Source organism: Arachis ipaensis, chromosome B2, assembly GCF_059453495.1.
Source record: "Arachis ipaensis isolate K30076 ecotype BB chromosome B2, ASM5945349v1, whole genome shotgun sequence".
In the NCBI taxonomy this organism is placed as follows: domain Eukaryota; kingdom Viridiplantae; phylum Streptophyta; class Magnoliopsida; order Fabales; family Fabaceae; genus Arachis; species Arachis ipaensis.
Window position 1 is genome coordinate 108,063,514 of NC_142437.1, and position 15,133 is coordinate 108,078,646.

The window sequence follows — 15,133 nt, forward strand, 5'->3', positions numbered from 1 at the left end:
TGCAACAAAACTGCAAGTTTCATGGACTTCCATCTGAAGATCCTTTTTAGTTCTTAACTGAATTCTTGCAGATCTGTGATACTGTTAAGACCAATGGGGTTGATCCTGAGATCTACAGGCTTATGCTTTTCCCGTTTGCTGTAAGAGACAGAGCTAGAGTGTGGTTGGACTCTCAACCCAAAGATAGCCTGAACTCTTGGGATAAGCTGGTCACGGCCTTCTTGGCTAAGTACTTTCCTCCTCAAAAGCTGAGCAAGCTTAGAGTGGATGTTCAAACCTTCAAACATAAAGATGGTGAATCCCTCTATGAAGCTTGGAAAAGATACAAACAGTTGACCAAAAAGTGTCCTTCTGACATGCTTTCAGAATGGACCATCCTGGATATATTCTATGATGGTCTGTCTGAGTTATCAAAGATGTCACTGGACCATTCTGCAGGTGGATCCATTCACCTAAAGAAAACGCCTGCAGAAGCTCAAGAACTTATTGACATGGTTGCTAACAACCAGTTTATGTACACTTCTGAGAGGAATCCTGTAAGTAATGGGACACCTCAAAGGAAGGGAGTTCTTGAAATTGATGCTCTGAATGCCATATTGGCTCAGAACAAACTATTGACTCAGCAAGTCAATATGATTTCTCAGAATCTGAATGGAATGCAAGCTGCATCCAACAGTACTCAAGAAGCATCTTCTGAAGAAGAAGCTTATGATCCTGAGAACCCTGCAATAGCAGAGGTAAATTATATGGGTGAACCTTATGGAAACACCTATAACCCCTCATGGAGAAATCACCCAAATTTCTCATGGAAGGATCAACAAAAGCCTCAACAAGGCTTTAATAATGGTGGAAGAAACAGGTTTAACAATAGTAAACCTTTTCCATCATCCACTCAGCAACAAACAGAGAATTCTGAGCAGAATCCATCTAGCTTAGCAAATTTAGTCTTTGATCTATCTAAGGCCACTCTGAGTTTCATGAATGAAACAAGGTCATCCATTAGAAATTTGGAGGCACAAGTGGGCCAGCTGAGTAAGAAGATCACTGAAACCCCTCCTAGTACTCTCCCAAGCAATACAGAAGAGAATCCAAAGAGAGATTGCAAGGCCATTGATATAACCATCATGGCCGAATCCAAGGAGGAAGGGGAGGACGTGAATCCCAAGGAGAAAAACCTCCTGGGACGTCCAGTGATCAACAAGGAGTTTCCCTTTGAGGAACCAAAGGAATCTGAGGCTCATTTAGAGACCATAGAGATTCCATTGAACCTCCTTATGCCCTTCATGAGCTCTGATGAGTATTCCTCTTCTGAAGAGAATGAGGATGTTACTGAAGAGCAAGTTGCCAAGTTCCTTGGTGCAATCATGAAGCTGAATGTCAATTTATTTGGTAATGAGACTTGGGGAGATGAACCTCCCCTGTTCATCAATGAACTAAATGCATTGGATCAACTGAGATTGCCTCAGAAGAAACAGGATCGTGGAAAGTTCCTAATACCTTCTACCATAGGCACCATGACCTTTGAGAAGGCTCTATGTGACCTTGGGTCAGGAATAAACCTCATGCCACTCTCTGTAATGGAGAAACTTAGAATCTTTGAGGTACAAGCTGCTAGAATCTCATTAGAGATGACAGACAATTCAAGAAAATAGGCTTAAGGACAAGTAGAGGACGTGCTAATAAAGGTTGAAGGCCTTTACATCCCTGCTGATTTCATAATCTTAGACACTGGGAAGGATGAGGATGAATCCATCATCCTTGGAAAGACCCTTCCTAGCCACAGCAAGAGCTGTGATTGATGTGGACAGAGGAGAATTGATCCTTCAACTAAATGAGGACAACCTTGTGTTTAAAACTCAAGGATCTCTCTCTGTAACCATGGAGAGGAAGCATGAAAAGCTTCTCTCACTGCAGAGTCAACCAGAGCCCCCACAGTCAAACTCTAAGTTTGGTGTTGGGAAGTCTATAAAATTGACCTGATCACCTGTGTGGCTGAGTGAAAGCCCACTGTCAAGCTATTGACATTAAAGAAGCGCTTGTTGGGAGGCAACCCAATTTTTATTTATCTAATTTTATTTTCATTCTTATTGTTCTTTCATGTTTTCTTAGGTTCATGATCATGTGGAGTCACAAAATAAATATAAAAATTAAAAACAGAATCAAAAACAGCAGAAGGAAAATCACACCCTGGAGGAAGGACTTACTGGCGTTTAAACGCCAGTAAGGAGCATCTGGCTGGCGTTCAACGCCAGAACAGAGCATGGATCTGGCGTTGAACGCTAGAAATAAGCAACATCCTGGCGTTCAGACGCCAGGAATGCACCCTGAGGAAAGCTGGCACTGAACGCCAGAAACAAGCATAGAACTGGCATTCAACGCCAAAAACATGCTACATCTGGGCGTTGAACGCCCAGAACAAGCATCAATTCGGCGTTTAAACGCCAGAATTGCATGCAAAGGCATTTTACATGCCTCAATGGTGCAGGGATGTAAATTCTTGACACCTCAGGATCCGTGGACCCCACAGGATCATCTCAGCATCTGTGGACCCCACAGGATCCCCACATACCTCCACTCACCTTACCTCCTCATAATCTTATATCACTCTTTTCCAAGAACCCTTCCCACACCTCCCTCTCCTCCATATTTTCTCTTCTTCTTCTTCTTCTTTTCTTTCTTCTCTTGCTCGAGGGTGAGCAAAATTCTAAGTTTGGTGTGGTAAAAGCATAAGCTTTTTGTTTTTCCATTACCATTGATGGCACCTAAGACCGGAGAAACCTCTAGAAAAAGGAAAGGGAAGACAAAAGCTTCCACCTCCGAGTCATAGGAGATGGAGAGATTCATCTCAAGGGTCTATAGCTCAGTGGTAGAACATTTAACTACAAATCAAGAGATCCCTGAGATACCTCAGGGGATACATTTTCCTCCACACAATTATTGGGAGCAACTAAGGGTGGAACATCAAGAGCACTCCATCATCCTCCATGAAATTAGAGAAGATCAAAGAGCAATGAGGGAGGAGCAACAAAGACAAGGAAGAGACATAGAAGAGCTCAAGGACATCATTGGTTTCTCAAGGAGAAAACGCCACCATCACTAAGGTGGACTCATTCATTGTTCTTAAATTTTCTGTTTTTCGTTTTCTTATGATTAATGTTTATCTATGTTTATGTCTTATTACATGATCATTAGTGTCTAAGTGTCTATGCCTTAAAGTAATGAATATGAATCCATCAACTCTCTTAAAATGAAAAATATTTTAATTCAAAAGAACAAGTACATGAGTTTCGAATTTATCCTTGAACTTAGTTTAATTATATTGATGTGGTGACAATACTTTTTGTCTTCTGAATGAATGCTTGAACAGTGCATATGTCTTTTGAAGTTGTTGTTTATGAATGTTAAATATGTTGGCTCTTGAAGAATAAGGAAAAAGGAGACATGTTATTTGATAATCTGAAAAATCATAAAAATGATTCTTGAAGCAAGAAAAAGCAGTGAATACAAAAGCTTGCAGAAAAAAAAATATAGCAAAAAAAAATAATAGAAAGAAAAAGAAAAAGCAAGAAGAAAAAGCCAATAGCCCTTAAAACCAAAAGGCAAGGGTAAATAAAAAGGATCCCAAGGCTTTGAGCATCAGTGGATAGGAGGGCCTAAAGGAATAAAATCCTGGCCTAAGCGGCTAAACCAAGCTGCCCCTAACCATGTGCTTGTGGCGTGAAGGTGTCAAGTGAAAACTTGAGACTGAGCAGTTAAAGTCAAGGTCCAAAGCAAAAATAAGAGTGTGCTTAAGAACCCTGGACACCTCTAATTGGGGACTTTAGCAAAGCTGAGTCATAATCTGAAAAGGTTCACCCAGTTATGTGTCTGTGGCATTTATGTATCCGGTGGTAATACTGGAAAACAAAGTGCTTAGGGCCACGGCCAAGACTCATAAAGTAGATGTGTTCAAGAATCAACATACTGAACTAGGAGAATCAATAACACTATCTGAACTCTGAGTTCCTATAGATGCCAATCATTCTGAACTTCAATGGATAAAGTGAGATGCCAAAACTATTCAAGAGGCAAAAAGCTACAAGTCCCGCTCATCTGATTGGAGCTATGTTTCATTGATAGTTTGGAATTTATAGTATATTTTCTTCTTTTTATCCTATTTGATTTTCAGTTGCTTGGGGACAAGCAACAGTTTAAGTTTGGTGTTGTGATGAGCGGATAATTTATACGCTTTTTGGCATTGTTTTTAGTATGTTTTTAGTAGGATCTAGTTACTTTTAGGGATGTTTTTATTAGTTTTTATGATAAATTCACATTTCTGAACTTTACTATGAGTTTGTATGTTTTTCTATGATTTCAGGTATTTTCTGGCTGAAATTGAGGGACTTGAGCTAAAATCAGATTCAGAGGTTGAAGAAAGACTGCTGATGCTGTTGGATTCTGACCTCCCTGCACTCAAAGTGGATTTTCTGGAGCTACAGAAATTAGAATGGCGCGCTTCCAATTGCGTTGGAAAGTAGACATCCAGAGCTTTCCAGCTATATATAATAGTCCATACTTTACCCGCGTTTAGATGACGCAAACTGGCGTTGAACGCCAGTTCCATGTTGCAGTCTGGAGTTCAGCGCCAGAAACAAGTTGCAAAGTGGAGTTCAACGCCAGAAACACGTTACAAACTGGCATTCAACTCCAAGAATGACCTCTCCACGTGTAAACTTCAAGCTCAGCTAAAGCACACACCAAGTGGGCCCCGGAAGTGGATTTGTGCATCAATTACTTACTTCTGTAAACCCTAGTAGCTAGTTTAGTATAAATAGGACTTTTTACTATTGTATTTACATCTTAGGATTTTTTAGTTCATCTCTGGACGTTTAGTTCTTAGATCATGGGGGCTGGCCATTCGGTCATGCCTGGACCTTCATCACTTATGTATTTTCAATGGTAGAGTTTCTGCACTCCATAGATTAAGGTGTGGAGCTCTGCTGTTCCTCATGATTTAATGCAAAGTACTACTATTTTTCTATTCAATTCAACTTATTCCGCTTCTAAGATATCCATTCGCACCCAAGAACATGATGAATGTGATGATTATGTGACGCTCATCATCATTCTCACTTATGAACGCGTGCCTGACAACCACTTCCGTTCTACATGCAAACAAGCTAGAATGAGTATCTCTTAGATATCTAATACGGAGGACTGAGTCCGAGATGTTAGAATCTTTGTGGTATAAGTTAGAACCCATGGATGGCCATTCTTGAGATCCAGAAAGTCTAAACCTTGTCTGTGGTATTCCAAGTAGGATCTGGGAAGGGATGGCTGTGACGAACTTCAAACTCACGAGTGCTGGGCATAGTGACAGACGCAAAAGGAGGGTGAATCCTATTCCAGTATGATCGAGAACCTCCAGATGATTAGCCGTGTCGTGACAGAGCATTTGGACCTTTTTTACAGAGAGGATGGGATGTAGCCATTGACAACGGTGATGCCCTACAGAAAGCTTGCCATGGAAAGAAGTAAGACTGATTGGATGAAGACAGCAGGAAAGCAGAGGTTCAGAGGAACGAAAGCATCTCTATACGCTTATCTGAAATTCTCACCAATGATTTACATAAGTATTTCTATCTTTATTTTCTGTTTATTTATTATTAGTATTCGAAAACTTCATAACCATTTGATATCCGCCTGACTGAGATTTACAAGGTGACCATAGCTTGCTTCAAGCCGACAATCTCCGTGGGATCGACCCTTACTCACGTAAGGTTTTATTACTTGGACGATCCAGTGCACTTGTTGGTCAGCTACACGGAGTTGTGACAAATTATGAATTAAGATTAGAGCACCAAGTTTTTGGAGCCATTACCAGGGATCACAATTCCACGTACCACACTCTCTCTTTGGATTCTCTTCTGTATTGCTTGGGAGAGTACTATGAGGAGTTTCAGTGATCTTCTTACTCAGCTGACCCACTTGTGCCTCTAAATTTCTAATGGAGGACCTTGTTTCATTCATGAAACTCAGAGTGGCCTTAGATAGATCAGAGACTAAATTTGCTAAGCTAGATGGATTCTGCTCAGAATTCTCTGTCTGTTGCTGAGTGGATGATGGAAAAGGTTTACTATTGTTAAACCTGTTTCTTCCACCATTAGTAAAGCCTTGTTGAGGCTTTTGTTGATCATTCCATGAGAAATTTGGGATATTTCTCCATGAGGGGTTATAGGTATTTCCATAAGGTTCACCCATATAATTTACCTCTGCTATTGCAGGGTTCTCAGGATCATAAGCTTCTTCTTCAGAAGATGCCTCTTGAGTACTGTTGGATGCAGCTTGCATTCCATTCAGACTCTGAGAAATCATATTGACTTGCTGAGTCAATAGTTTGTTCTGAGCCAATATGGCATTCAGAGCATCAATTTCAAGAACTCCCTTCCTTTGAGGCATCCCATTACTTACGGGATTCCTCTTGGAAGTGTACATAAACTGGTTGTTAGCAACCATGTCAATAAGTTCTTGAGCTTCTGCAGGCGTTTTCTTTAGGTGAATGGATCCACCTGCAGAATGGTCCAGTGACATATTTGATAACTCAGACAGACCATCATAGAATATATCCAGGATGGTCCATTCTGAAAGCATGTCAGAAGGACACTTTTTGGTCAGTTGCTTGTATCTCTCTCAAACTTCATAGAGGGATTCACCTTCTTTCTGTCTGAAGGTTTGAACATCCACTCTAAGCTTACTAAGCTTTTGAGAAGGAAAGAACTTGGCTAAGAAAGTCGTGACCAGCTTATCCCAAGAGTTCAGGCTATCCTTAGGTTGAGAATCCAACCATATTCTAGCTCTGTCTCTTACAGCAAACGGGAAAAGCATAAGCCTTTAGACCTCGGGATCTACCCCATTGGTCTTAACAGTATCACAGATCTGCAAGAATTCAGTCAAGAACTGAAAGGGATCTTCAGATGGAAGTCCATGAAATTTGCAGTTCTGTTGCATTAGAGAAACTAATTGAGGTTTCAGCTCAAAATTGCTTGCTCCAATGGTAGAGATGGAGATGCTTCTTCCATGTAAATTGCAATTTGGTGCAGTAAAGTCACCAAGCATCTTCCTTGCATTGTTATTATTTTCGGCTGCCATCTCCTCTTTCTTTTCAAAAATTTCTGTAAGGTTGTCTCTGGATTGTTGTATTTTAGCTTCTCTCAGTTTCCTCTTCAGAGTTCTTTCAGGTTCAGGGTCTACTTTAACAAGAATGTTCTTGTCCTTACTCCTTCTCATATGAAAAAGAAGGGAACAGAAAATAATAATAGGGATCCTTTTTACCACAGTATAGAGGTTCCCTTCTGTGAGTAGAAGAAAAGAAGAAAGAGAATGAAGAAGAGAAGAATTCGATCTTAGAGGAGAAGAAGGGGTTCGAATTTTTTTGGGTGAGGAGAGGTGTTAGTAGATGAATAAATAAATAGAAGGAGATGAGAGAGAGGGAATTTCAAAAATTAAAATAAAATAAAATTAAATATTAAAGTTAAAAATTCGAAAATTGAAATTGAAATTAAATTAAAATTAAAATAATTAGTTAATAAAAAAGGAAACTTGAAAAAGAGGGAAGTATTTTCGAAAATTAGATAGGAAAAAGTGGTTAGGTAGTTTTGAAAAAGATAAGAAATAAATAAAAAGTCAATTAATTAGTTGAAAAAGATATGCAAATCAATTTTGAAAAGATAAGAAGATAAGAAGTTAGAAAAGATATTTTTGAAATCAAATTTTTGAAAAAGATAAGATTTAAAAGATATGATGGAAAGATATGATTAAAATTAGTTTTGGAAAAGATTTATTTTTTAAAATCAAAATTAATGACTTGACTCACAAGTAATCACAAGATATGATTCTAGAACTTAAAGTTTGAATCTTTCTTAACAAGCAAGTAACAAACTTGAAATTTTTGAATCAAAACATTAATTGTTGATAATTTTTTTCGAAAATTATGAGATAAAATTAAGAAAAATATTTTTGAAAAATATTTTTAAAATTTTTGAAAATAAATAAGAAAAATGAAAAAGATTTGATTTTTGAAAAAGATTTTGAAAAAGATAGAATTTTTAAATTTGAAAATTTGATTTGACTCATAAGAAGCAACTAAATTTAAAAAGTTTTGAAAAAGTCAACTCAAATTTTCGAAAATTATGAGAGAAAAAAAAAGGGAAGATAATTTTTTTTATTTTTGAATTTTTAATGATGAGAGAGAAAAATATGAAAAAGACTCAATGCATGAAAGTTTTAGATCAAAACAATGAATGCATGCAAGAATGCTATGAATGTCAAGATGAACACCAAGAACACTTTAAATGTCAAGATGAACATCAAGACTTATTTTTGAAAAATTTTTAAGAAAAGAAAAACATGCAAGACACCAAACTTAGAAGTTTTTCATGTATAGACACTAAGAATTCAAGAATGCATATGAAAAACAAGAAAGACACAAAACAAGAAAGTATGAAGATCAAACAAGAAGACTTGTCAAGAACAACTTGAAGATCATGAAGAACACATAAACATGATTTTTCGAAAAAATTGCAAGAAGAATAAAAACATGCATTTGACACCAAACTTAAAATTTGACTCAAGACTCAAACAAGAAACACAAAAATATTTTTGATTTTATGATTTTATGAATTTTTTTGGTATTTTTCAAAAATTATTTGAAAAAGAAAAATAAGGATTCCAAAATTTTTAATATGAATTCCAGGAATCTTGCACTCTTAGTCTAAAGCTTCAGTCCAGGAATTAGACATGGCTCACTAGCCAGCCAAGCTTTCAGTGAAAGCTCCGGTCCAAAACACTAGACATGGCCAATGGCCAGCCAAGCTTTAGAATACAAATCAGTCATACAACAGCTGATACTTCATCCAACTTCATATACTGATAAGTGTAAGCCTCAGTCCAAATGAATTAGACATGGCTTTACAGCCAGCCAGGCTTCAACGTGCTTCATGAAACTCTAGAATTCATTCTTAAAAATTCTAAAGAAAATTATATTTTATTATTTTTTTGGAAATTTTTTTTAAAATTTTTCGAAAATTAAGAGAATAAAAACAAAAACTTAAAATTAAAATAAAGTTACCTAATCTGAGCAACAAGATGAACCGTCAGTTGTCCAAACTCGAACAATCCCCGGCAACGGCGCCAAAAACTTGGTATGCGAAATTGTTACTCAGGTTGTAAAATTTGTTGTTCATTCTCTCCCTGGAAATGGCGCAAAAACTTGGTGCACAATACCATGGTCCAAACATAACTTCACAACTTCGCACAACTAACCAGCAAGTGCACTTGGTCGTCCAAGTAATAAACCTTACGTGAGTAAGGGTCGATCCCACGGAGATTGTTGGTATGAAGCAAGCTATGGTCATCTTGTAAATCTCAGTCAGGCAGATATTAAATGGTTATGGAGTTTTCGAATAATAATAATAAATAAACAGAAAATAAAGATAGAGATACTTATGTAAATCATTGGTGAGAATTTCAGATAAGCGTATAGAGATACTTTCGTTCCTCTGAACCTCTGCTTTCCTGCTGTCTTCATCCAATCAGTCCTACTCCTTTCCATGGCAAGCTTTGTGTAGGGCATCACCGTTGTCAATGGCTACTTCCCATCCTCTCTGTGAAAATGGTCCGATACGCTGTCACTGCATGGCTAATCATCTGGAGGTTCTCGATCATGCTGGAATAGGATTCACCCTCCTTTTGCGTCTGTCACTACGCCCAGCACTCGCGAGTTTGAAGTTCATCACAGCCATCCCTTCCCAGATCCTACTCGGAATACCACAGACAAGGTTTAGACTTTCCAGATCTCAAGAATGGCCATCCATGGGTTCTAACTTATACCACGAAGATTCTAATATCTCGGACTCGGTCCTCTGTATTAGATATCCAAGAGATACTCATTCTAGCTTGTTTGCATGTAGAACGGAAGTGTTTGTCAGGCACGCGTTCATAAGTGAGAATGATGATGAGCGTCACATAATCATCACATTCATCATGTTCTTGGGTGCGAATGGATATCTTAGAATAGGAATAAGCTTGAATTGAATAGAAAAACAGTAGTACTTTGCATTAATTCATGAGGAACAGCAGAGCTCCACACCTTAATCTATGGTGTGTAGAAACTCTACCGTTGAACATACATAAGAACAAGGTCCAGGCATGGCCGAGAGGCCAGCCCCCAAAACGTGATCAAAGGATCAAAAGATAATCCAAAGATGTCAAATACAATAGTAAAAAGTTCTATTTATACTAAACTAGTTACTAGGGTTTACAAAAATAAGTAAATGATGCAGAAATCTACTTCCAGGGCCCACTTGGTGTGTGCTTGGGTTGAGTTTGAAGTTTACACGTGGAGAGGTCATTCTTTGAGTTGAACGCCAGTTTGTAACGTGTTTCTGGCGTTGAACTCCACTTTGCAACTTGTTTCTGGCGCTGAACGCCAGATTGCAACATGGAACTGGCGTTCAACGCCAGTTTGCGTCATCTAAACTCGGGAAAAATATGGACTATTATATATTGCTGGAAATCCCTGGATGTCTGATGAGCGGATAATTTATACGCTTTTTGACATTGTTTTTAGTATGTTTTTAGTAGGATCTAGTTACTTTTAGGGATGTTTTCATTAGTTTTTATGTTAAATTCACATTTCTGGACTTTACTATGAGTTTGTGTGTTTTTCTGTAATTTCAGGTATTTTCTGGCTGAAATTGAGGGACTTGAGCAAAAATCAGATTCAGAGGTTGAAGAAGGACTGCTGATACTGTTGGATTCTGACCTCCCTGCACTCAAAGTGGATTTTCTGGAGCTACAAAACTGGAAATGGCGCGCTTCTAATTGCGTTGGAAAGTAGACACTCAGGGCTTTCCAGCAATATATAATAGTCCATATTTTGCCCATGTTTAGATGACGCAAACTGGTGTTCAACGCCAGCTCTCTGCCCAATTCTAGAGTTCAGCGCCAGAAAGGGATCAAAAACCAGAGTTGAACGCCAGAAATGGATCAAAACCTGGCGTTCAACTCCACAAATGGCCTCTTCACGTGGAAAGTTAAAGCTCAGCCCAAGCACACACCAAGTGGGCCCCGGAAGTGGATTTATGCATCAATTACTTACTTCTGTAAACCCTAGTAGCTAGTTTATTATAAATAGGACCTTTTACTATTGTATTAGGTATCTTTGGTCTCAGTTTTAATCCATTGTTCATCTTAGGAGACTATTGATCACGTTTTAGGGGGCTGGCCATCTCGGCCATGCCTGGACCTTCCACTTATGTATTTTCAACGGTAGAGTTTCTACACTCCATAGATTAAGGTGTGGAGCTCTGCTGTTCCTCAAAGATTAATGCAAAGTACTACTGTTTTCTATTCAATTCATCTTATTTCGCTTCTAAGATATTCATTCGTACTTCAACCTGAATGTGATGAACGTGACAATCATCATCATTCCCTATGAACGCGTGCCTGACAACCACTTCCGTTCTACCTTCGACTGAATGAGTATCTCTTAGATCTCTTAATCGAAATCTTCGTGGTGTAAGCTAGAATGATGGCGGCATTCAAGAGAATCCAGAAGGTCTAAACCTTGTCTGTGGTATTCCGAGTAGGATTCAATGAATGAATGACTGTGACGAGCTCCAAACTCGCGATTGCAGGGCGTTAGTGACAGACGCAAAAGGATAGTAAATCCTATTCCAGCATGATCGAGAACCGACAGATGAATAGCCGTGCCGTGACAGGGTGCGTTGACCATTTTCACTGAGAGGATAAGATGAAGCCATTGACAAGGGTGATGCCTCCAGACGATTAGCCGTGCCGTGACAGGGCATTGGATCATTTTCCCGAGAGATGACCGAAAGTAGCCATTGACAGTGGTGATGTTTCACATAAAGCCAGCCATGGAAAGGAGTAAGACTGATTGGATGAAGATAGCAGGAAAGCAGAGGTTCAGAGGAACGAAAGCATCTCCATTCGCTTATCTGAAATTCTCACCAATGAATTACATAAGTATTTCTATCCCTATTCTATTAATTATTATTCGAAAACACCATTATCAATTTATATCTGCCTAACTGAGATTTGCAAGGTGACCATAGCTTGCTTCATACCAACAATCTCCGTGGGATTCGACCCTTACTCACGTAAGGTATTACTTGGACGACCCAGTGTACTTGCTGGTCAGTTACATGGAGTTGTGAACCGTGGTTTTGGCATCATGTTTTTGGCGCCATTTCCAGGGAAAGAAAGAGCAATGAACTCTACATAATTAAAGTGTAATCATGATTCCGCGTACCAAGTTTTTGGCGCCGTTGCCGGGGATTGTTTGAGTTTGGACAACTGGCGGTTCATCTTCTTGCTCAGATTAGGTAATTTTCTTTTTGTTTTGTTTTCAAAAATTTTTCAAAAATATTTCAAAATTTTCTCCTTTGTTTTCGAAAAAAAAAAATAAATAATATAAAAATGTTTTCAAAAATTTTATTCAAAATTTTTAAGAATGAATTCTAGTGTTTCATGAAGCATGTGAAGCCTGGCTGGCTGTAAAGCCATGTCTAAATTTATTTGGACTGAGGCTTGCAATTTGTTATCAAGAGCAATATACTCTGATGTTAAAATGCTGAAGCTTGGCTGGCCATTGGCCATGTCTAGTGTTTTGGACCGGAGCTTTTATTGAAAGCTTGGCTGGCTAGTGAGCCATGTCTAATTCCTGGACTGAAGCTTTAGACTAACATGGCAAGATTCCTAGAATTCATATTAAAAATTTTGGAATCCTTATTTTTTTCTTTTACAAATAATTTTCGAAAAATCCAAAAAAATTAGAAAATCATAAAAATAAAAAATATTTTTCTGTTTCTTGTTTGAGTCTTGAGTCATGTTATAAGTTTGGTGTCAATTGCATGTGCATCTTGCATTTTTTTTTTCGAAAATTCCTGCATTAATAGTGTTCTTCATGATCTTCAAGTTGTTCTTGGCAAGTCTTCTTGTTTGATCTTGATGATTTTTTGTTTTGTGTCTTTTCATGTTTATCATATGCATTCTTGAATTCTTAGTGTCTAAGCATTAAAGAATTCTAAGTTTGGTGTCTTGCATGTTTTCTTTGCATTAAAAATTTTTCAAAAATATGTTCTTGATGTTCATCATGACATTCAAAGTGTTCTTGGTGTTCATCTTGACATTCATAGCATTCTTGCATGCATCACATGTCTTGATCTAAAAATTCTCATGCATTGCATCATTTTTCTTGTTTTTCTCTCTCTTCATTAAAAATTCAAAAAACAAAAAAATATCTTTCCCTTTTTCTCTCATCAAATTCGAAAATTTGAGTTGACTTTTTCAAAAATTTTTAAAGTCAAGTTGTTTCTTATGAGTCAAATCAAATTTTCAATTTGAAAATCTTATCTTTTTCAAAAATCAAATCTTTTTCAAAATTCTTAGTTATTTTCGAAAATTCCAAAAATATTTTTCAAAAATCTTTTTCTTAATTTTATATCATAATTTTCGAAAATAAAAATAACAATTAATGTTTTGATTCAAAAATTTCAAGTTTGTTACTTGCTTGTTAAGAAAGATTCAAACTTTAAGTTCTAGAATCATATCTTGTGATTTCTTATGAATCAAGTCATTAATTGTGATTTTAAAAATCAAATCTCTTTTTCAAAATTAATTTCAATCATATCTTTTCAAAAATATCTTCTTATCTTATCTTTTTCAAAAATTTGATTTCAAAATATCTTTTCTAACTTCCTAACTTCTTATCTTTTCAAAATTGATTTTCAAAATTTGTTTCAACTAACTAACGAACTTTTTGTTTGTTTCTTATCTTTTTCAAAACTACCTAACTAACTCTCTCTCTCTCATTTTCGAAAATATCTCCCCCCCTTTTTTTCAAAATTTCTTTTTAATTAACTAATTATTTTAAATTTTTATTTTTCGAAAATTACTAACCTTTTTCAAAAACTATTTTCGAAAATCACTAACTCTTTTTTCAAAAATAATTTTCGAAAATTCTCTTCTCTCTCATCTCCTTCTATTTGTTTATTCATCTACTAACATCTCTCCCTCACTCTCAAAAAAAAAAAAAAGAGAGGATCTCTATTATTATTATTTTTCTGTGCCCTCTTCTTTGTCATATGAGCAGGAGCAAGGACAAGAATATTCTTGTTAAAGCAGATCCAGAACTTGAAAAGACTCTGAAGAGGAAACTAAGAGAAGCTGAATTACAACAAACCAGCAAGCACTTGTCAGAAATTATCAAACAGAAAAAGAAGATGGCAGCTGAAAATAATAATAATGCAAGGAGAATGCTTGGTGACTTCACTGCACCTAATTCCAATTTACATGGAAGAAGCATCTCCATTCTTGCTATTGGAGCAAACAATTTTGAGCTGAAACCTCAATTAGTTTCTCTGATGCAGCAGAACTGCAAGTTTCATGGACTTCCATCTGAAGATCCTTTTCAGTTCTTAACTGAATTCTTGCAGATCTGTGATACTGTTAAGACTAATGGAGTAGATCCTGAAGTCTACAGGCTCATGCTTTTCCCATTTGCTGTAAGAGACAGAGCTAGAATATGGTTGGACTCTCAACCTAAGGATAGCCTGAACTCTTGGGATAAGCTGGTCAAGGCTTTCTTAGCCAAGTTCTTTCCTCCTCAAAAGCTGAGCAAGCTTAGAGTGGATGTTCAAACCTTCAGACAGAAAGAAGGTGAATCCCTCTATGAAGCTTGGGAGAGATACAAAGGACTGACCAAAAAGTGTCCTTCTGACATGCTTTCAGAATGGACCATCCTGGATATATTGTATGATGGTCTGTCTGAGTTATCTAAGATGTCATTGGATACCTCTGCAGGTGGATCCATTCACCTAAAGAAAACGCCTGCAGAAGCTCAAGAACTCATTGACATGGTTGCAAATAACCAGTTCACGTACACTTCTGAAAGGAATCCTGTGAATAATGGGACGCCTATGAAGAAGGGAGTTCTTGAGATTGATACTCTGAATGCCATATTGGCTCAGAATAAAATATTGACTCAGCAAGTCAATATGATTTCTCAGAGTCTGAATGGAGTGCAAGCTGCATCCAACAGTACTCAAGAGGCTTCTTATGAAGAAGAAGC

General features: G+C 37.4%; 2 non-coding genes across 2 annotated transcripts; both read right to left on the bottom strand.

The window, feature by feature from the left end:
* Positions 1-254: 254 nt before the first annotated feature.
* Positions 255-362, bottom strand: LOC148575162 (small nucleolar RNA R71). Its single transcript, XR_015906328.1, has one exon. It is a non-coding gene; the product is annotated as a small nucleolar RNA R71 (small nucleolar RNA).
* A 14,319-nt stretch (positions 363-14,681) lies between these two features.
* Positions 14,682-14,789, bottom strand: LOC148575163 (small nucleolar RNA R71). Its single transcript, XR_015906643.1, has one exon. It is a non-coding gene; the product is annotated as a small nucleolar RNA R71 (small nucleolar RNA).
* Positions 14,790-15,133: the final 344 nt, after the last annotated feature.